This window comes from Urocitellus parryii, chromosome 12 (genome assembly GCF_045843805.1).
Source record: "Urocitellus parryii isolate mUroPar1 chromosome 12, mUroPar1.hap1, whole genome shotgun sequence".
Taxonomy (NCBI): domain Eukaryota; kingdom Metazoa; phylum Chordata; class Mammalia; order Rodentia; family Sciuridae; genus Urocitellus; species Urocitellus parryii.
In genome coordinates this window covers 8,583,512-8,605,471 of record NC_135542.1, presented here as the reverse complement: position 1 = coordinate 8,605,471, position 21,960 = coordinate 8,583,512, and positions in this window count along the sequence as shown.

Genomic DNA, 21,960 nt, shown 5'->3' with positions numbered 1-21,960 from the left:
TAGAAGAAGAACCGTATCTAGAAATAAGAAGCCAGAAAGAGATTTAGGGGTTAGGGTTAGGCTTTTATGATGACTTGCTCTTGGAGAACTCACTCCAGGAGACCAACATTCTCTTCCAAAGGCAGTGCCCCCAGTGATATAAGGACTTCCACTAGCTCCATCTCTTAAAAGTTTCCTTCAGCTCCCACATTGCCACTCTGGGGACCGAGGTACCACCTCCAATCCATGGTACCACCTGAGTCATGCTGACTTAGGATGGTGCCCAGTGTTGCTTCAGAAAGTCAGCTGATTGGGAAGATTTTGGCAATAGGAGACACATGAGCATCCTCAGAACCTATTGGTTTGGCAGTGAAATGATCCAGGTAGAGAAGTTCTGATTGATTTACTACAGCGATCAGTATCAATTAAAAAGTTGAGCAAACTCATCAGGGCGCCTGGATGACAGAGCCCCATTGAACACTGTATAGAGATGTTTTTACTTCTGCGGCTTCTTATTTTCACAAAGCCATATAAAACACAGTTGTGTTTATATTAAAAAGTAGATAGTCAATTATTCACAGGATCCAAATTTCCCCTCTTCACCAATAACCTGATTAATTCATATTAAATACCCAGAATATTAAATAAACGTGAGTACTGATTTATCTGAGAGCACCAACAAGTATTTTTGGGTTTGCAAAGCTAAGAGAACACATGTAGTCAGGATCTTATTAAAGCATTTTATGAGTAAGGCCAACTTTTAATCAGCTATGGGCACATTAATTTCTTTGTCTCTGGGGCAGGTAATTTTATCCCAAGTCTGGCTACTCCTCACTTGGCTATGAGGAAGAACAAGGGTGTGTGGAGGAGTGGATTGGTATGTAGCTGTTATAATTCAAGGTAAGACAATGTGCACCTTCTCTTTTGATACAGGTGGACAACATCACGACTCTATGTGGAAGATATGTTTCTCAGTTTGTTGAGAGCCACAGCGGAAGGGACCCCAGCAAACTTCCAGTTGCCAGCTGATTGGCTCCTCTGCGGTGATGCTCATTGGGCTGTTTCCCCGCCCTTTCAGACCAGGAGCTGCTCATTGGGGGACTCTTTTGGCTCCGCCCACGAGACCTAGCCAATCGGCCTCAAGAGCAGGAGAGTGGGGGTTGAGAGGCTTGGGGGAAGCGGGTGGTGGCAGTTGGGCCCTGAGGGAATTCCTGAAGAGCTGCTGTGGTGTGGTGTGTGTTCTAAAAATAAAGTTCCTTTCTGCTTGACAAATGTCTCGTGAATTGTGCCCAGCCAGACTCCTCCATCTTGGGCCGCCCCTTTGAAGTCTCCTCATTTCCTGGATCCTGGGTTTCCCCTGCGCCCTTGATTTCACCATAGTATCACCCTTGCTGGGGACTGGCATGCATTCCTGCACCCCATATCTGGCTCTCCCCTAGACTTAAGATGCATCTTCAGATTCACTTATTCAGCGGCATCTGCACTTGGATGCTCCACGGCACCTCAAATTCAAGATGTCCAAACCTGACTTTATCACTTCACCATCACCTCTTCCTTCAAAATCCACCCCTCTGCTGGCGTTCTCTCTCCCCGTGGTTCGCCCAAGACTGCAGCCTTGTAACTCCTCCCCGACCAACTGGTCACAGGTCGGTCAGAGCTCCACCTCCCCTGGCTCTACTTTGTGAGAGCCCACCATCAATCCCCGCTTGGTCTTCCCTTTAAATTTCTGATATTTCCTCCTGGCAGAGGATTCAAGCCATTCCCCAGCCCGTACTTCCCCTCATGGCATTTACCTTGGTTTGTAAGGATATATTGATGTGACGAGGTCATGCCCTTCTCACTTTGTAAATGTGAGCTGCATGAGAGCTTGAACTGGACCCATTTGGGCTCTTGTTGTCTCATTATCCAGCCCACAGTAGAAGTTCAGTTCATGTTTGTTGAATGAATAATTGAATCAGTGTGACTTCTTCCTGTGGTCTAACCAACCGTCTCTCTCTCTCTCTCTCTCTCTCTCTAGGGTCTTATGTTTCTCTACTGTTTGCCATCTTGAAAAACGGAGTGTGTCTAAGTGTGCCACGTCCCTACGTGACATCCACTTGCGGAGGATGAAGGATGAGTCTTGCACACAGTTTATGCAGGACCTGGCCCCCACTGGTGTCTTCAGCCGCATTTCTTGTTCTCTTCCACCTCCATCTTCTTCTTATCCCCACACTTCCCAGCCCTGCCAATGACTCCTCACCCTCCAGGTCTGAGGAATCTTTCTGCAAAGCTCCAAGTGGCTTCACCACCCAGGGTTGTGCCTCTACTGTAACTTGCAGGTGTCATGACACTGGTCTGTCGTGTGGTTTTTCACTGTTGTACTGTAGTTTCTTGAGGCTGGGCCTGGAGGAAGGTTGAGTGTTATGGTTTGGATGTGAGGTGTCCCCCAAAAGCTCACATGTGAGACAGCACAAGAAGGTTCAGAGGAGACATGTCTGGGTTGTGAGAGTTCCCTGTGGGGATTAACTGAGTGGTAACTGAGGTGGTGAGGTGTGGCTGGAGGAGGTGGGAATTGGGGCATGGTTTGGGGTACATATTTGTATCTGGTGAGTGGAGTCTCTGCTTCCTGATCAAGATGTGAGTTTTTGCTTCCCTCTGCCACACGCGCCTGCCATGATGTTCTGCCTCACCTCAAGCTCTGAGGAATGGAGCCTTGTGTCTATGGACTAAGACCTTTGAAACCGTGAGCCCTTCAATAAACGTTTCCTCCTCTATACTTGTTCTGGTCGGGTCCTTTAGTCACAGCAGTGACCAAGCTGACTAAAACCAATGATGATGAACACCTCACTCAGCTCACGGTGACAGGATACGTGGTGCTGTGGTGGCCCAGGGACTCATTGTGGAGTGATGACCAGCTGGTCATCTTTCCGTTGTGACAAATACCTTAGAAAATCAACTCAAAAAACCAAACACATTTCAGCTCAAAGTTGTGGAGGGTTCAGCTCGTGACTGGCCCTGTTGCTTGAGATCCGTGGTGGCACAGTGCAGGGTGGTCACAGTCCCTCTCTTTAGTTACCTCAAGACCTCCTGCGGGGCCACACCTTTCTCTGGCTCCACCCGCTCTCAGTAGAGCCAAAATGGAGACAAAGGCTTCAACACATGGAACTTTGTGGGACATTTCAGATCCACCTAAGGGTGGCCACTTTAGGTCAGCTGGCCCTGGGAAGGCTCCTCTCAGCTGAACTGCGTTCTCTTGATTCTCCCTGGACGTCCACTTTAATAGTTCATAGAAGAGTGGGATTAAAAGTGAGGATACAGGTGATGATGCACAAGGGAAGAGAGGCGTGAAGGGGGGTGACAGGAAGTACAAGTCCTGAGGCCATTGGCACCCAGCTGGCCCTCTCCCTGCTCCTCCTGCAAGCCATCGTGACCAGTTGTTCCAGAATGCGACTCTAGGGCATGTGATGAGATCCCAGGCTTGTTTGGGGATGTGTCTGTTGTGTGGAAACGGCAAAATTCTTTTACGAATCAGAAAGTATGGGTCTTCATACCAACCATGACTTGAATTTGTAATTCTGACTCTGGCAAATCACAGAACCACCCCTGGTCTTCGTTCCTTCTCTTTTCCTCACCCTGCTTAATTGGAGTTGGGTTGCTTCTGGGATGGTCTTGCCTTTTGGTAATCAGGTTAATTTTTAGAGAAGATGAAGTTTGGTTTGTATTTGAAAATTTGAAGAATTTTCCAGGAGACCTCCTGTTTCCACCTACTTATAACATATAGAAATTGTGTCAGAGTCAATGCTTTATCAAAACCCAAACTAAAGCAGTATTAGGAAAGTATTAGTGAACACATTTCAGAGATTTTTTTTTTTCAGTTAACTTAGAGATGGATAATATTTGTATTTTGATGTATAGTGTTGCAGGGTTTTGATAATTATCAGTGGGTCAAAAACACCTAAAAATATATACATGCCCCAAAATATAATGGATATAAAAATAATAGAATTTAAAAAAAATTAAAAAAAGAAGAGAATATTGCTAATTTACCCCTTGGTAAGTGCTGAATAAACTTGAGTCGTGATTCTGTGTCTACCAAAGACCCATCGTTATCCACGTCCATATTTAATAGTGAGTTCAGCTCTGAAACAATAAAAATGCGTTGCACTCTTAGGCTCACTTTCAGAACAAGTCAGCAAACACTTCTCCCCTCTTCCAGATATGGAGGTAGTTTCTGGGGATAAAAAAGTGCTCACAACCCATCTTGGCTTTTGAGGAACTCAGAATCCCCGGTGGGAGTTGCTTGCCTGTGATTTCCCATGGCTGCTGTGACTGATGACCACGGACTTAGTGGTTTGCTTAAAGCAACACAAAGATATCATTGTGCACTTAAGACAGCTGAAAGTCCAGAGTGGATCTCACAGGATTAAAAAACAGGCATGGGAGCCTCTAGGAGAGAATCTATTCCTTGTTTTCTTCAACTTCTGGGGGCTGCCTGCATCCTTTGGCTTGGGGCTGCACCTCAGGACTCTGCTCTAGGGTCGCATCTCCTGTCTGAGTCTGACCCTTCAGCCCCCTAAAGACCTTTGATTCAGTTGGGCCCCTTCTCTGAATTCAGAACAATCTCCTTATCTCCAGGTTCTTTATCATGTTTTCTTTTGCTTGGAAAGGGGACTTGTCTGGGGAACAGGAGGGGAACATCTTGGGGGAAGTTCTTCAACCTACCAAAGTGGAATCTACTAGACCATCTGACGCCGGTCTATAGTCCATAGTCAGAGTCTTCCCTGTTGGTAAGTAGCAGGTAGGCAGCTGGCCCCATTCTATAAACACAAACCAAACCATGATGCGATAAGCAAAGCAAGATGAGGTCTGAGAGGTGTTATGCAGGCATATGAGGAAGTCAAGTCTTTGGATTGCAGTAGACATTGACACTTGGCTTTGGAATATGACTATGAGTTCATCAAAGAAATTATGGTATACAAAGACATGGAAGCATGGAGGAATTTGGTTTGTTTAGGAGGAAAGTGAAAAAATAGTTGGGTAGTCAGGGTTTTGCTGAAAAGTGTGTGTATATGGGGTTGCTCAGGGTCAGGCTGGTGGTCATGGGTAATAAGAGGCCTCAAACTGAGCAGGGAAAGAATGACGCCCCAGGTTAGTAGATTCCCAGGGCAGATCCACCTTTGGGGATGATCAGAGAGAGTGTGGGAAGTGAAGGAGACCAAGCCTATAATGACCCTAAGGAGGAGACCTGGAGAAAGTGGGGTGGTGGAATCACAGAAGAGAGTCTAATAAGTAGGTGTTTGCTTTAACATTTTTTTTTTTTTGAGATAGGAATCAGGCTTATTTTCCTTCTGTAAGAATTATTCTTAGAAAATAATGATTTTTTTAAAAAAGGAAATTCAATGAAAACAAATCAGCTCACATTCTTTTGTCTTGCCACTGAGTTTAGACCAACCATAACCAAAGTGGGTACCTAGTGAGTGCTACCTGGGAAGCTCTACTTACTCCACGGCGCTCTCCCCACGCCCTTGAAGGGAGCTTTCTCTCAGTTGCTTTCTCACCCCAACCTTCAGTAATAATTTCAGTGGCTTTATCACTGTGAGGGGAAAGCTGGTAACTATCAGAGAGGACAGAGGAACCACTTCGTAATGACACGTAGAAAAGCCTTGGAGCAAGTGTTTGGATGACTGAACACAAGTTCTAATTCTTCCTAATGACTCAAAGGTGGTAGGTAAATGAAACACTTCAGATTAGTGTGGCTAAGAAAATTGACTCCACTTCAGAATTTATGGATTAGGATTTCCAGAAATGAAGTCCCTACTTCTCCAAATTGTCTTATTGGATTAAGTGCCTTGGTGGAAGTTGTTGATTTGAAAGTCAAATTTCCTGGGTTGACATCCCTGCTCAAACCTGCTCACGAGCTGTGTGATTTTGGTCAAGTTTGTCAACTTCTCCGTGCCGTGGTTTCTTTACCTGAAAAATGGGGATAAAGATAGAGTCTATCCTGGAGTCTGGATGCTCCCCGAGGTTGAGTGTGAACAGGAGTGAGGGATAGGGACAGAAAGAGTGCCCACCCAAGGACATGCTTGTTACAAGGGCTACTGCTGTGGGTGACAGACTGCTCCAGTATCATTGTTGTGACCAAATGCATGAAAGAACAATTTAAAGGAAGAAAAGTTTATTTTCGCTTATGGATTCAGAGATCCGGTCAACGGTGTCTGACTCCATCGCTCTGGACCTGAGTGGGGTAGAACATGGTGGAAGGGTGCAGTGGAGGAGAGCAGCTCGGGCCACAGCAACCAGGAAGCACAGAGCGCCACGAACCTGGGGCAAAATAGGAACCCTAAGGGCCTAGCCCTGGGACATCTCCTCCAGCCACACCCCATCTGCCTACTTTTATTGCCCAGTCAACCGCCATCAGTGGACTAGTGCACTAGGGTGGAGCCGCTCATAACCCAATCATTCACCTCTGACGTTGTTTCAGACATGAGCTTGGTGGAGGGGGGCACCCCACATCCAGCCTCTAACATAGACACTTCACTTTGATAAACCTTTAATAAACTTCTGAACCCCCTCCTCTTCCTCATCTCTAGGCCAACGCTATCCTCTTATGCCCTTTTCTTTTGCTGAGGGCCATCCTGGTCCCAACTCCAAGGGACCATACAGAGTAGGTTTGGGGACAAATGAGTCACCGCATACATTGCATTCTCTGTCCTGGTATTTTTCCCCCTGCTCCCTGTCCATTCTGATTTCTCCAGAGGATGGAGAAATCAGGACCCCCCTGAACACCCAAACCCATGAATGCTCAAGTCCCTTATGCAAAATGGTCTCGTATTAGCACAGAACTTACACACTTGAAATCATCTCTAGATGAGTAGAGCACCTAATAGAAGGTACATGCTTATAAGTAGTAGTTAGCCTGTATTGTTCAGGGAGTAACCATGGAGGGAGAAGTTGGGCATGTGTAGTGTAAACACAAGGACTTTTGAGTATTTTCAGTCTGAGGTTGGTTGAATCCACGGACCTGGGGGGCTATTGCCATGTTCTGCTGCACGGTCGGAGTGTAAGCTCTTTCCGTTCACACCGGGGCTTTATTTCTCCACCCAGGCTCTGCTGGGCAAGAGGGCTGGGAATGGAAGCAGGTGAGGAGGAAGAAAGCGTCTCTGTGAAGCACGCCCCGGGGCAGCTCGCTGTGGGCGCCATCAAGGAGCAAGCGCTGCTTCTGCCCACTCAGAGCTTGGGGGAATCTGGGCTTGAGAGTCTCAGGCTCATCTGTCAGCCTCCGGCATCTTCCCGAGGTCTCAGGGACTGCTCTTCCCTACCTGTGCCCTGACTTCAGCAGGGGACACCAGCCCTGGCTGTGGGCTCAGTCCCCTTGACGTGACTGTGAACCTGTACTGAGCTGAGAGTTGGCTGAACTGAGCCCGAAGCTCTGCCTTCCCTGCCTTTTAGGTTTCTCAAAGTTATATCCATTTTATTTAATTTTTTAAAATTAATAGAATTTATTTTTTAAGGAACATTTTTTTTTTTTTTTTTTTTTTACAGAATAACTGGCAGGAAAGTCTAGAGATTGCTCATCTCCCTTCCCATCCCCATGAACAGCTCCCTGATGGCTCACATTATGATCTGGGGTACATTTCTTTTTTCTTTTTTTAAATTTTTTTATGAGAGAGAGAGAGAGAGAGAATTTTTTAATATTTAATTTTTAGTTTTCGGTGGACACAGCATCTTTATTTTTATGTGGTGCTGAGGATCGAACCCAGCGCCCCACACATGCCAGGCGAGCGCATTACCACTTGAGTCACATCCCCAGCCCCCCTGGGGTACAGTTCTTATAACCAATAATCCAACATTGATATATTATTAACTAAAGTCCATATTTTTTTATCAGGGTTTACAGTGTGCGTTCTGTGGGTGCTGATAAATGCTTAGTGACATATACAGTTACCTTTGCTGCTGTTGTTGTTCAAGGTTTCCAAATCAAGGAGCAAAGCCCAACTCACTTCAAGTGCCATGAACATCACTAAGCTGATACTTCACCTTCTGCATGTCCCTCATCTCAGGGACCGACTCTATGACCCCACTTGTCCCCAGCAATGATATCTTGATTGCCATCTGACTGGTTAGTGGCCCAGCTATATTCATTTATTTCTGCTGCCATATCAACTATCACCGATAGGGTCACTTGAATAACAGAAAATTATGTCTCCCAGCTCCAAAGCCTGTGAGTCCAAGATCAAGGTGCTGTGTCAGGGTTGGTTTCTGACAGTGAGGACTCCCTTCTGGGCTAGTAGGAAGCTAGAAGCCTCATTGCTGTGTCCTCCCATGTGTGCACTTGCAGGGAGATGGAGGTGAGAAAAAGTCACCGTGAGCTCACTCTCTGTGTCCCTGCTTACAGGCACATTAATCCTCAGGGTCCAGGGGTCAGCCTTATGACCTCATTTAACCTTAATTATTTCTGTCAAGAAATAACTTTAAAAAAATATAGTCACGTTGGGAGTTGGGGCTTCAACATGTTAGTTTTTGGGGTGACACAAATATTCTGTGCATAACAACAAAGATCCTCACTCGGGTTCCCCCAAAGGGGAGTCAAGACCAAGATGCATGTGTGAGTAGATCACTGGAGCTAGATCTCAGGGTGGAAGAGTGGGGAGCTGGGGAGAGAATCCTGGAGAGAGGGAGAGCTGACCCAGTGAGACTGACGAGGTGCGTGGCTGAACCTCACAAGACACGTCTCAGGACGGTCTGCCTTTTAGCCCAAGTGGTCCCTACCCTCAGACTTCTCAGTTGTGCATAGTGGAGTGCTGAGAAGGATTCTGTGGGTCAACTGTGACACCAGAGGAGCCCTGGGGCCAGGGTCGGAGGTGAGAGAGAGGCTGGGGAATGGAGCCCGTGCGCCTGCGCAGTGATGCTAGAGGCTCACCTGGAGCTGGTGCCGCAGGGGTTCTAAAGAAGCAGGCGGTCAGGACGGTTTGAGGTGGAAACCCACACAGGGAAACGGACGTGGCAAATCACTCAGCTCGTGGCTGGTGTACGTGACCTCTAAGGACATGTCGGCTATGGTGGTGGATGGTGACTGTCTTAGTCCATTACAGCTGCTAAGCCATGTCCCTTAAGTGGCATAAATCTATTTCTCCCCTTTCTGGAGCCCAGAAGTCTGGGATGGGGGTGCCAGCATGGTTGGGCTCTGGTGGGGGCTGTCTTCAGGGTTGTAGATGACTGTCTTCTTGTGTCTTCTAGAGGCAGAAAGGGGGAGAGAGAGTTGTCGGGAGCTCCTTTCACAAGGGCACCCGTCCCATTGGCGAGGTTCGTGGTTTAATAACCTTCTGATGGCACCACCTCCTCATATCATCATACTGGGGCTATGTTTCCACAGGTGAATTTTGAAGGGTCACAAACATTCCGTTTATACTAGTGATGACTATATTAGGATCGTATTGAGAAAAAAGAACCCAGCAGCCAGGTATAGATGGAGCAGGTGTTTCTCTTCTTAGAAAGCTGTCACTTGCTATAATAGGGTCCTTGATGGTGTCCCCTGATATCAGCTAGTTTTGGGTAGCCCTTAGTCCAAATCTGGTCCCTTGTATGGTTCAGATTTTTAAAATACGTGCATTCAGGTGCCTGGAGTCAGGAGCTGCACTGTGCTCTTTGGAAACACCCCCCTCCCTCCGACCACTGCAGCCTTTTTAACATCCTCCTGAGTCCACCCTGACATTTGGCATGGAGGAGTTGCGGGCAGTGTAGAAGCATTATCAGGTTCCTCCGTTCACCCTTATGTTCTGAATATGGGCAAGGTGAGTTGGGAAGTATAGAAACAACCTCTTCCCTTAGTTACGTTTCGACCCGTTTGTGGAACTGAACCTGAGAGGAGAGCATAGTGGGGGTGCTCTGATACACCACTGGGGGTGGTCACCTGTGTGAGAAGCTGTCCCAACACTGTGCTCCAGGGGGCGCTATTCACAGTGCATTCAAGGTAAATGGGGTTCCTACAGATATGTGGTGAGGGCCTTCGCCTGGTGGCCACCTTTCAGCCAGGTCCCAGGGGAGGTTGGAGATCTCCTGGCACCTGAGACTTTGCTATGGAACTTGGCACTTCACATTGATGGCCAAACAATGTCTTCCATCCTGCCAGTTTTAGACAATATTTTGTTCCTTTAAGGTTTGTAAATTCTGGTATATTCTGCTAAACACACTTGCATCCATCAAATAGAGACCAAGTTTAACCCTGAAATCATACAGCAAAGGCAGATTAAGGTGCCCCCAAATATAGGCCAAGAGGACATGAGAGACTAACCTTCAGCCATGTCTACCACCAAATAAACTTCTCACCCTGTGCACCTCGCTACCTCCTGCAGTTCAACCCCGAGCACTGTAGTTTTCACTAGAGCAAGACATTCCAATCCCACAGATGACACTAGGCACCCATCGCCCCTAATTCCCTCCCTTTCTAAAGAATTTCTTTGCTCTTGTCTTTTTACTGCCCCCTCCTTTCTGAAAACTGCTTTAAGTCTATTCTTTAAGTTACTGTTAGGGTTTAGATATGAGGTGTCCCCCAAAAGCTCATCTGTGAGAAAATGCAAGAAGTCTTAGAGAAGATATGATTGGGTCATGAGAGCCTTAGCCCCCTGATGGGATTAACTGAGTGGTGACTGAAGGCAGGTGGGGTGTGGCTGGAGGACGTGGGTCATTAGGGGTGTGCCTTTGGGGTATATATTTTGTATCTGAGGAGTGGAATTTCTCTCTGCTTCCTGATCATCATGTGAGCTGCTTCCCTCATCATGGCCACACACTCCTGCCATGGTGTCCTGCCTCACCTCAAGCCCGAAGGAATGGAGCCTGCTATCTATGGACTGAGACCTCTGAAACCTAAGCCGCCCCCAAAAACTTTTCCTCCTCTACAATTGTTCTTGTCAGGTCTTTTAACACAGCAATGAAAAAGCTCACTAAAACAGTTATCTAATCCACTGTTTTACACCATGATGCTAACCTGTTGGCGTCAATCTAAATCCTGGATAATCAACTAATCTCATCCCTCACTCATGGTTTTTGCCATCAGAGCCATAAGACCCCAGAGCACTTTCAACCTGCCTGAAGTTTGTGTCTCCCAAGTTGCAACTCTGACCAGCCCAAATGAACTCTCAATTTGTGCCTTAGTTTCTCTTAATGGTCTATGGTGGAAAACTTATCCTGTCAAAATAAGGAGCACGATTTTCACTGTGTTTATCTTGGTTTTATGAGGTATAAAGGGCAATGTATTAGTTAACTATTTTAAAGAATATTCTTCCATGTTTGCTAGTACTGCCATGATTAACTTATATTAATAGATAGCTTTCTCATTAAGTTTACCGGGAAATAAAAACACATTGTTAACCACCAGGCAAATTATGACTCGAATGAATATAAAATAACAGGGGCTTAAGGATTGCATACAAATTACAGGGACTTGAGTGTATGTGCTCACAATATGTTCTTAAATACAAGACAATTTGAGTTTAGATCCATCATACCAAGTCTCGATTTATTCCATATAAACCCTTTTTACAATAAGCAAGAATAATAGATATCTTCTCCCTACTTCACCAAAATGCTGGGGTTTTTTTCCTGATAAAGAAAAGAAATATATCTCCAGCCAGAATGAGTTCTAAAGACATTCTATAAATGTGGGTGTGCCTCGAATTAAGAAAGCCAGGCATTTAAATAGTTGACCTTACAGAGCACATAAATTAGAGGGTAATTACTTAAATGTTCTTCAGTTTGTGAAAGGATTTGCAACAGGGTTCCGCTGAATAGCTAACTCGGTAGTGAATTTAAATTACTGGTGTATGTGTGTTTTGAAATTTCTTTCTTTCTTTTTTTAAGAAATACATACCTGTTGCATCTAACAAGGTGTGTTGGAATGAAGAGAGGCTAAAGGGTTCTTTCACTTTGCTAAGCAGTTTTTTTTTTTTTTTTTTTTTGGTACTGAGGATTGAATCCAGGGGCATTCAACCACGGAGCCCCATCCCCAGTCCTTTTTTGTATTTTATTTAGAGACAGGGTATCACTGAGTTGCTTAGGACCTTGCTAAATTGCTGAGGCTGGCTTTGAACTCGCAATCCTCCTTTCTCAGCCTCCGGAGCTGTTGGGATTACAGGCGTGCGTCACAACTCCTGGCTGCTAAACAGATTTTTAATTTAGGTCTAACTTATATTCACCCAGCTTTCTTTTAGGAGGAAGGCAGACTCATTGATAAATGCTGACTCACACTCTGTGACCTCGGTTTTCTGCTTGGAGAAGGGTGGGGTGGAGCCTCCCGGAAATCCTGGTGGATTGATGCTTTTCATATAGTCATGAATTTAAGGAAAACGTTGGATTTTCCACTGGGAGTAGGGTCCAGGGGGAAGTTGAGTAATTTGTGGAGCTCAGGGTTGCCTTGGGAGGAGACTCTCTGCCCTCAGTCATTGTGGGGTGGCTGTAAGGATCATACCCGATGGTGAACAAGGCGGAGGGGAAGCCACTGACTTTGACTAGACTCCAGCTCCACGACCCTGCGTTCAAACCCTCCTGGCCTCGACAATACCACTGTCATGGAAACCCAGCCAACTAGGAGAAGGCCTTCCTTGGGGACTGCTGTGGTCAGGACGGCCTCCTGTATCTGGTCTGTGCTCCCTGAAAGGACAAATCTCAGCGATGTCATTCAGGAGGAGTCCTCCTAGTTTTCAAGGTCATAGAAGAATTCCTGCTTCTTATTCCCTGATGGAGGCTTACTGCCTGGCCTGCAGCTTGTCTCTCTAACTTGAAGTTCTGTGAGAGCCATGATTTGGCTCTTAGGGTTTACGTGACTAGTTCTATCCTTTTGGGAAGAAAGAGCATCCTCAGGATGGAGCCCTACATCTTTTCCCCAGAGCCGTGGACCGCTGCTGATTCCAGCCCAAGGTGAAGTATTCATCCTTCCTCTGTCCCACGAATGTGTCTATGTCTCCTCCTTTACATCAGCAGCTACTTTCATCCCTGGGGATACAGCATTCAGTGAGATAGACAAATATCTGTGTAAGTTGGGGGAGATAGGCAGTGGTCAATAAAACAAATAAGCATATAATCACAGATGGCAAAATTAGAAAAACAGAAAAATGTAGTACGCTTTTCATATAGTCATGAATTTAAGTAAAATGATGCCCTTATAGTGTATCTTTTAGCATTAAAATTTCATTTATATTTATGAAATAATTGTTGTATCAGTTGGTGATTAAAAAGTTTAGCAAGATGGCTGGGTGCAATGGTGCACGCCTGTAATCCCAGTGGCTTGGAAGGCTGAGGCAGGAGGATCTTGAGTTCAAACCCAGCCTTAGCAAAAGAGAGGTGCTAAGGAACTTAGTGAGACATTGTCTCTAAATTAAAAAAAAATAATAATAATAAAAAATAGGGCTGGGGATGTTGCTCAGAGGTAGAGTGCCCCTGGTGCCCCCCCCAACCCCCCAAAATTAGCAAAATGGAAAGTCTGTGTGGTAGCCAGTCTCCAAAATTACCCCCAGTGAGCTCCACTAATAGTAGTTCCATGGATGTGTAGGATTTGTGTCAGGGTGAGTCTGTGGGAAAAGCAGACTACAGCAGAAATGGTGGTAATCAGCTTGGAGGACACAGTTGGTCGTGTGTGTTTGTGGGTTCTGCATCTGTGGATTCAGCCAACCACTGGGGAAGATATAGTTTGGGCTCTGATGGTTACAGGTGTACTGAACATGTACAGAGTTTTTCTTGTTACTATTCCCTAACAATACAGTATAGCAACCATTCACAGAGCATTTATATTGTATTAAATAGTTCAGTTCTCAGGAGATGATTTAAAGTACATGAGGAGATGCTCGTAGGCTAAATGCAAAGAACATGCCATTCTATTAAGGGACCTGAGCACTGTGGATTTTGGTATCTGTGCGGAATCCCAGAACCAATCCCCCGAAGCTACCATGGGACTACTGTAGCTTCTGGAAGACTTTGCATCTTCTGTCTTGGATCATTGGATCCAGGAGCAGTGGGCTCCATTCTGTAGAGAAGTCCAGGGGGTAAAGAACTTAAGCCTCAGTCCAACATCCAGGGGAGAAATAAAAACCACTAACAGCCACATTTTCAGCACTGTCTCAAGCTCTCCCTACCACCCAGGCCTTCAGAGGACGCAGCCCAGGTGACTTCACACATGCAACCCTGAGCCAGAACCTCCAACTGAGCCACCCCTGCACTCCTGACCCTTGGAAACTAGGAAAATAAGCATTTGTGTTTTAAGCCACTAAGTTTTGTGGTGGTTTGTTATGCAGCAAGAGATAACTGATACAGTTGCAACCCTATTGCTACATTATTTTCAAACAACGGAAAATCAAAAGCATAGCAACCGCTATCCCATACAAGAAAAGGTTCTTTGTAAAGGGATCTGGGCAGTTACACTTCCTTGTTTGATCCTAATGCTTGTTCAGTGTTCTGTCCCTTGCACTTATCAGGATTACCACGTTTTTAACACACACATGCCCGCACTTCAACTATAGTGAGGTTGTTTTGTTCGATTGGGTGATCTTCCTGCTCCTCTTTCATATATGTAAATAAATCACAAATACTGTATTGAATAGCACTTACTAGGTGGCCAACTAATAAAAATATTTTAAATGTAATTTTTCCAGAGCATCAAGAAGCAGAAGAAAAACATTTTATATACGTTATTCCAGTATATTTATGAATGCCTTCTCTTTTCCTTTTTTCTGAAAGGAAATTCATGTTTTCTTTTAAATTCACACATAATGGTTTTACATATTTGTGGGGGTACAATGTGATATCAGTACATGCAAACAATGTGCAATGATAAAACCAGAATAAGCAGCCTTCCATGTTTTAAACATTTCTTTGTATTTGGAAACTTCCAACTTCTCTTTCTTAGGTTTTATGTTGTGGTGGTGGCACTGAGGATCAGCCCCACATCCCCAATCCCTCTTCTAGTTCTTACAATATACGGTAAGTTATTGTAAACTCATCACCCTACCATGCTGGAGAATGCTGGAACTTGTCTTTTTCTGACTGTTTTGGTACCCATTATCCAACCTTCTGTCCTTCCCCCTACCTTCCTAGATCTAGTAAGCATTGTTCTGTTCTTTTGTACTTTGAGATCAACTTTTCTGCATATAAATGAGAACATGTAGTATTTATCATCCTAATGCCACCTCCTTTTACTCTTAGAAGTGTGCAGTTTTGGAGAGCTTTGTGATCAGTCTAGCTAAAATTTAAAATTTCACCCATTTAACTTTGGGTCTCTCATTTTGCAGATTGTCAGGGTGGGAGTAGAGCTTCCAGAAGTGAATACTGGGATTTTTCCAAAGTGAATGGCAGAAGAACTGATCTTGCCAACATCTCCTCTATCAGGTTCCTTCCTGATCTCTATGTGGAGAGGCCAGACTCCCTCTATTCAAGGAGCTCCTAAGCAAACATCAGCACTAGAGCCCCAGGTGGCAGTGAGTGCCTTCACAGCATCGACCACACTCATGATCATTAATGAGCTTCTTTGCTTCCGTAAGTGCCCAGGGAGATGCAGTGAGAGTGGTTTTTCCCTTGGAGCTTAAGAAGACTGGAGAAATGTGTCTCTGAAGGCAGAGGCAAGGCTGTGATACTCCTGGTTTTCCTTAGTGAGCTCTGAGGAGCAGCCCAACCCTGGAAAACGAACCAGGGACCTCATCAGCAGATGTTTTCTTCAACATCTGCCCATGGACAACCTCAGCCGTGGGCAACTCCCATCACGTGGACAGACCTGGAGCTTTCTGTGAACAAGGGCGGTTCTGATTCCAGCTGAGAACTATCCTTCCCACTCTTGGATTTTGTGGCATGGAAACCTGGGTTGCCACTAAAGAGACGGTGATGACAGGGAAAAGGAGCTCACATCTAATGTGGAGCAGGACCACTTTGGATTTCTGTTCTCCCTCTAGCGCTTGTTGGTTGTTGACCTTGGCCAAACTGCTGAATCTTTTCAGACTTTAGTTTCTTCCTCTTGAAATGGAGATTAATTAGGGACAAGTAAAGCCTACGAGGAACAGACTGGAATAGTTGCAGCACACTGTGTAATGAGCTTGGGGGAGAAGTCTTGAAGAAGTCTCAGAGCATGATTTCCCTGCTTCCTGTTTGCTCTCAGGTCACTGTCCTTGCTGAGGTCGCTGGCCTCTCTGGCTGGGATATTTCCCCTCTCCTTGCTCATCTACATTTGATCCTTCAGTTCCATTCTCTTCCAATCCTCTTTGATTTCTCAATCTCTCGCCCATCTCCACCTTTGTGTGTCGACTAGATGGAGCCTCCTTAGCCTGCCTATAATCTGTGTTTCTTTCCTCTTTTGTCTGATAGCATGTCTCTGAGCTCATGGATCATGTCTTGGATGGGGCAGGACTCAGCCTATGTCAAAAAATCAAGACTGATTCACTGTCTTTTTGAAAAAAAAAAATAGAACTCTGAAAGTAGATGTAATACTTTTATTGGCTCAAGCACCCTAATTCATATGGAGAGCAGGTGGGAGTTATACCAGTGACTTCCCTGATACAACCCAATCATTGAGTGCTGAGTTTTTAAAATTCAATTACACAGTGAATGACATTCTCTCATCTCATAAATATTTGGCTGTGAATCAATCTCTCAGGCAATCTGGCCCAGGAAGTTTTTATACCTGAATGTTGTTAGTGGGTCAAGAAAGGCTTATTTATAGTGGTCCTCTATTCCGCCATGTGCAAGGTAAATCTCAGTGTCTCAGCTCAGCAGCTTGGAGGAGAAGTCTTGAAGAACTCTTGGAGCATGTTTTGGAGATATGCCAGGAAATCAACAATGTATGCCATGGAATCTAACATGGGCATGTTGAACAGCTTTTCGTCATTGTGACCAAAATATCTGATGAGAACAACTTATAGGAGGAAAGGTTTATTTTGGATCATGGTTTTAGAAGATTCAGTCCATGGTCAGCAGGCTCCAAGGCAGAAACATCATGGTGGGAGTGCATGATGGAGGGAAGCTGCTCAGCTCATGACAACTGGGGAACAGAGGTTGAGGGCCGGGAGGGAGGGTGTAGGGACAGATATAGTCCCTAAGGCTATGAACCCAGTGACCTGCTTTCTCCAGCTATGCTCCCCTTGCCTACAGTTACTACCCAGTATCCATTCAAATGTTAACCCATTAAATGATTAGTCCACTGATGAGATTATGGTCCTTACATCCTTACAATTGAATAATTTTACCTGTGGACATTGCTGCATAGTCTGACCCATGAACTTTTGGGGGGGACATTTCAAATCCAAATTATAATAATTGGAGATTTTAGTGAGCTAAAATGAACTTGCTTGGGTCAAGGACACACAGCTGGAGACATGCCACAAATTGCACTAGTATTGATTCTATGTAAGGCAGCCAACTTTTGGAGTTCGATAAGATGGGGGGTTGAATATGATAAATATAAAATGTGAGCTATAAGAAGAAAGAATAAAACGATCTCAAGAGAGTATTTAAAGTTATTATTTGACAATGCCCCTTTATCTAAAATGGGGCTGTGGCGAGGTAGCAGTTTCAAATCACACATCATCTCATCACTGCTACTATCTGCTAGGAAGGAATTTCTCTCTGGGTATTAGGGTCTCTGGAAAAGTGAAGCCCAAAGCTTCCAGCACAGAAAGCATATAAAATTTGTGGGTGTATTATTAAGTGAAAAGTGAGAGTGTCTGCTTCATTTCCTTCCCTTGGACGCCCTATCAATGTGTTTTCCGGCACATTCCTAGTGCTGATTCACAGAATATTTTGCAACTGCATTAGTTAATGTTTTATGTTTGTTTATAATGTTTATGTTTTCATGTTAGAGCAGTCAAGGAAACATCATATGTATATGTCTTCATGCCAGGATTGACATTGCTGGCTCTGCCATGCTAGAAGAGGTCCAGTTCGAACTGATTGCTACCTGGTGGTGGCTGGATCCTCTGATTATGAGGCCAAGAAGACCAGCCCTAGGAGAAGCAAAAATCCATGTGTCCATAACCTTCATTTGCACCACTGTGGCTGCTGAATTCATGAGCCTATTGAGAATTAGGTAGGGCAGTTAGAGAAAAGGGCTGAACAACATCCATGGGGTGCTCTTCTTATTGCCCTGATGATTTAGAATCTCTTCCATGAGAAGACCTTTTGATAGAGATTTACTTTGACGCTCTGAGGCCCTTTTAATTTATGCATTCATAGACCTATCCTCCAAATCTCCTTATTATGAATGCTTCACTTTTGGTTTTCCTAAACTTTTGATCATATGGCTAGTTATCTCTCTTTTTTCCAGGAAAAAACAAACAAACAAACAAACTCTAGTATAGATGTGCTACTTGAGGTTCCACCAAATATGAGGATTCCTTTCTTTTTTTGTCTTTTAGGGTGTGCTGTTATGGCGGTAAGGTTGGCTCATGACAGTCACTGGCGTTATCCTGCAGAACAGCCTGGAAAACAGGTTGCCTCTTGAATATTTTTTTAAAACTAATCATCCATAGATAATGCCCCATGTGTCTTGAGTCCAACTATGGTTTGGTGACTCAGATAACACCCAGTTATGCATGGTCAACTCAGAACCCCTGGTTACTTGTTGTCCCATAGTCAGACATTTGGTCTACCAAGATCCATAAGTGGGTCAAGCACTGTTTCTGGAAAGGAGAACACTTCCGTTCTTGGGAATATATCATTGCTTCAAAGTCCTGTAAGCGTGGACTGTTATTTTCCTAACAGGATTTTCCATGGTGTCAATACAGCAACCCACTCTGCCTCAGCCCATTCTAGCACAACAGAACCTTCTGTATCACAAGGTCCAAGGTTGATAGGTACTGGACTACCTGGAGAGTCTTGAACTTATGGATTGTTTGATAAATGGGCAGAAACAATACAAATGAAGTCACTATCTGTCTCCCTCAAAGCTTAAGAGACTGCTTTATTAGTTGCAGTGGGTTCACATTTTCTTGAACCTTGGAGAGGGTCTGATGTGTGCAAAACAACCAGAATAGCAAGCTTTTGATGTGTAGGCAGCTGTTTGAATTTTTATCTCCTGCTCCCTGGTGTACTCACCAAGAGATCTGGGGTCTTTGCTATCACCATTCTCTCATATGCATTGGTGAGGTGACCAAGGTCTCTGTGGAATAAATTATGAAAGTGTTGGAGAACTGATATGACCCCGAGATCAGATGGTGATGATAGACTTCTAAGTGAAAGTAAATTGCTTCTAGTGAATTATGGTTATTGGGAAAGGAAAAAAAAATGTCAGATTGATAGATGTACACCGGGTACCGGGATCTGTTGATTTGTTTCAATAATGAGATTACTTTAGAAACAGCAGGGGCATTTGATATCACCTTCTGATTAAGTTTATGATAATCCAACATCATTTTTCAAGACCCATCCCTCTTTTGCATAGACTAAATGGGTGAGTTCAATGAAGGTGGGATATGAATCAATTCTCTTGTATCTTTTGGGCTGTGATGGTGGGCCCTACCTCCATGATTCTACCGTGATGTGTAGGATTGCTTTTGTGTGAAGCCATGGAATGGGAATACAGTCCTAGTGGTTTCTATGGGTCCTTCTGCCTGCTACAGCTCAATTTCTAAGCCTGTCTATTCCAGCTGTATGCTTAGGAATGGAGGCTGACCACAGGGTAGGTTGAAAGATCTGCTTGACATCTCATCTCCATGACTCTTTGCTAGATTGGTTTTCTCGGTCTCCAGGAAATGAAGTTAGCTCAGAGTCAGTATCTAATAGTTCCTGAAATGTGGGCATTTTCCTTTCCCCTTTGCGAAGATAAATATGTCAAGAGCCATAGGCTGTTTGAAAGAATGCAGGAAGAATATGTACAGCAGATGTTTGTCAGTTATGACAGAATCCTTCCTCAAGTGTACCCAGATTCCCTTTCCTAACGTGTTCTTGATCTGTGAACTCATTTGGCTCTGGAAATGGAATAAGCTGACGTAGCTCCATCTTGCAGCCCTAGTTAGACATCTGTTAACCAAATTTAGAGGGTCTTCTGGGGTTTAGGGGTGATGCACAGTTTAAGTAGTATCTTCATGGGCTGCCAATCCATTTCAGTCCAAGGGGTCCCATTCTGCATTAGCCTCTGCTGTAGAGTCCTTCCTATTGTACCAGGTTGATTGCCATCCTGTTGTGTTAATTATTACGGTTGTTATGCCCCTTACCTGTTCTATTAAGGGCGTCCTCTTGGCTTTTATAAATTTGAGATTTTATTGTATCTAGTGAAATCACCTCATCATTTCATATTTCTTTCTTGCATATAGAATGCAGTCACTACACCATTTTTTAAAGGCTTTGGAAATGTCCCTTGGATTATGTGTCTGAGTGCCTTGGTGAATGGGATCTCTGCTGAGCCACAGTGAAGGGGGGTAGCTGACTAAATTTAACATGATAGATCCACTCTGTGATGATTATATTTTTATGTCTTTGATTTGTTTTGTTTTCGTTTCCACATTTTACCAAGAACATTGTTCTTTTTTTTAAATTATCATAGGCTACTATTGAATCAACCACTCCAGCTACTAAAAACAGCACAAAGAATCTTTGACAAGTAGAGTTTTGTTAGTAACTCTGAACCAATCCAATCTATTCCCACACATTTCCCAAAGTTTTTGAGGATCTCTAGAAGACCTTGAAACTCTTAAACTTTTTTTTCTTTTTTTTTTTTTTTGTGCTGAGGATTGAACCCAGGGGCTTGTACATGCTAAGGACACTCCTTACCCCCGAGCTGCACCCCCATCACTCTTCAATTCTCTTCACAGCTCCACTGGCATGGAAGCCTTCACCTCCTGGGTAGACCAGTGCTGTCACTGCCACCTCCCAGCTCCGCTCCTCTGCAGTGTCTAGTTATGATCCTGGAAGGAATTCAAATACAGCTCTGAGTTGCTAGAGGATGTTTTGATCAATGCCGGACCACACATGATGGTGGCCTCATCCGATTATAATGGAGCTGAAAATTTCCTATCATCTAGTAAAGTAGTGGTTGTGACATCATAGCATGACATGTGACTTCAATGTCTCTGGTGATGCTGATGTAAAGCATGGCACGTATAATTAGATACGGTATTTAATACTTGGTAATGATGAATAAGGAACTGCGTTACGGGTGTATGTGTTTACTATACGAAACTTTGCGTGGCTATTTTAGAGAGAACTCCTACTTTATAAAAAATAAAAAGCTTACTATCAAACAGTAGGCTGTGTTACTCTAGCAGCAACATATAAACATCTGTTTTCATCCAGAAGTGCCCTGTGTGATGGAGCAGGCCCATCTAGGTTTGTGTATATCCACTCTGTTATGTTCACATGACAACAAAATTGTTTCACAATACATTTCTGAGACAGTGTCCCCATTGTTAACAATGCATGACTGGCCTACGCCAGGACGCTCAGAGAGCTGTCATCTTCCTGCAAAGTCACAACGTCAGGAGAGCTTATCGCTGGGTCTTCAGTCAAGGCAGAATCAGCCTCATTGCCCATGGAGGAGGGCCTACATCTCTCAGCAAGTGTGACTCAACAAGATTTTGGGAACGAAGCATTTTGGAGTCATTCAAATGCTCCTGTTCCAATTCTTGAGATTCCTCCATTTGTCCTATGAGACATTATGAGACTGTCAATTATTATAATTTGATAACTTTCAGGCCCAGGTACTGTTTCCATTTTGGGTTACTCTAGACTGGTTCCAAGAAAAGAGGTTCTTTTAGGGAAGTCAAGCTCTCTAACATGATCAGAGGCCTTAAGTCTACACCTGCATTTCTATTTCTTACCATAATGGTTTGTGCAAGCAGCAATTCAGTCGGTCAAAGCCTTGCTGTTGAAGGTTCCCAGATGACTAGAGTTGACAACTTATGAACATTTGACCATCCCATACTGTGAACTACAGTGTCCCCTTCCCTATGTCAACAGGATGCAAACCCAGAGGCCCATTTTCTTGATTCTGTGAGTCTCAGCACTTGCTAGGAACTTGAAAGATAAGCATTGAGTTGC